Genomic DNA, 2,198 nt, shown 5'->3' on the forward strand with positions numbered 1-2,198 from the left:
GTAAGTACATTTTTATCTTAGCTGTCTAGTTCAAGAATATTTAACATAAAAACCTTGTTTAAATGAAACTTGGTTAACAATAATTTATAGCATAGATAGAAAATTCCATGCAATCAAATATTCATTTCAATTTTGTAAATATTAGAATATGACGTGTCATCAAACTTTATCAATTGGAATAAAATCATAAGAGAGATTTGTTGGAAGGTCTTCTAGAGTTTCATTTTTCTTTTTAAATACCTTATGACATTTACTATATGTATCAAATTTTCTTTCCGAGCAAGGCAAGTAGATATATAACATGCTTGCCCAATAGATATATCAGTCTGTCCTGTGAACTTTGCCTTTGCCTTGTTGGTCTTTATTCTCGTCTTTTCTGTTTTTATATAGTATTTATCATTATCTGTCGTCTGAATATCATCTTTCCTTTTCGTAGAAGGGAAATTATGACATAATTATCATATTTTTATGACAAATTGTGAAAAATGTCCCAAATTATTAGATTAATTATCTATCGACTTTCTTTACATACTATAGTTTAGCGATAGGTATTGCTCTTAAAATGTATTTCTTATGCCTGAAAAATCTTATTTAATATCACACTTAACAAAATGTCTAAACATTTCTTAACAATCGAAGGTTATCTTAACATAAACTTAAAAAAATTATGTCTTAGCAAATAATTTTACGAATCCTTTTAAGAATGGTTTAAGTAAGTTTTGTGGTTCCCAGACAGTATCTGTCACGAACCGAATATGGCACACGTGTGACATATTCAGCTCGAATTTGTCAGACGTGTGACATATTCGATCGAATATGGCATACTCTTCAGCGAAATGGAACATAAAATATGCCACATTCTGTGGGATTGAGTTTTTCTATGCTCACCAAAAATGCTAATATAAATGTCAATACGAACCTATACGTCACATGTGCATTTCTTTTACTTTAACAAGTCCGTTTTGCACAATACCGTTTATTTAGAAAAAAAAACCGGAGAATAACCAACCTAATGATGGAATCACAACGGCCATCATCATCATCATCATCATCAGCAGCAGCAGCATTTCATCACCACAAGTGCTTCACCGAATTTTAAAAGTGTATGATAAACAAATTTTTCAACGATTATTTTAAAAAGTGTATAATAAACAAATTGTTCATCGAATTTTTTTATCGTATAAAACAAAATAAACAAATATTTCACCATATTAGCGCGAAACATATTCCATGAGTATCGTACTGCAATATCACTGTAAACAAGAACATATATTTATTTTGCACTAAAATATGTTTTTTATTTTTCTAGCTGCATGAACAAAAAAAATATATTTGAGGGCCCTAAATAAATCTAAAAGCTATTAGTTTAAACATATAAATTTATGCTTGATTGCGAAACCCGTTCTTTCAACTTGTATTAATCACTTTAGAGCCCGCTTCCTGGAACTAACCAGTATTTGTTTCAAATGAAGAAACAAAGTCGTTACCCGACTTGGGCTCGAACCCACAATCCTGGGATTGAGAAGCAAACATCTTAGCCATTAGGTCACCACTACCCCTTATCATTGTATCATCAATACTTTGTGATTCATTAGGAAAAAACAAATTTTGCTAGAGCTTTAATGGCACATATGCTACAACCATGCAAAAGAAAAACGTAGAATGCATGTTAAAGTTTGTCAAACAGTTTGTGTTTGTTTGGAACAAATTCAACGCGTGCAATCATCATATTAAAAAGGACCATTATGGTTTTAAGCATATCATAACATTTAAAAAGCAAGTTATAAATGTTGAGTGAACAGAACGCCATTCATACTATTTCTTCTCGTGCGTACCACTGTAAAATTATACATCTGGTTTGTAGCGTGAACAAAATGATTTATGAAAATGTTCAAAAATAGTTTTTTCATGATAAAAAAAGTTTTGATTTTGCTTATATCTAAATAACGGCGGAAAATAATTGAATGTCAAAGTAGAATTAATGGATTCAAGGGGGAGAATCACGCCGTTCGTTACCCAAACAAACAAGATGGCGGATGCAGCCGAAAAGTTAGTTTTTCCCTTTCTTCTCTGAAATTCGTGATATTCTTGTGTAAAGGTATATATAATAACCTTCTCCACAATTTTCCGGGCACACAGGATTTTATTTCATGATGTTTCGTCCCGTACTTCTTTTGAAATGCGCGTCACTAGAATCG

This window comes from Ruditapes philippinarum, unplaced genomic scaffold (genome assembly GCF_026571515.1).
Source record: "Ruditapes philippinarum isolate M1 unplaced genomic scaffold, ASM2657151v2 ctg6419_1_1_1_1, whole genome shotgun sequence".
Classification (NCBI taxonomy): Eukaryota; Metazoa; Mollusca; class Bivalvia; order Venerida; family Veneridae; genus Ruditapes; species Ruditapes philippinarum.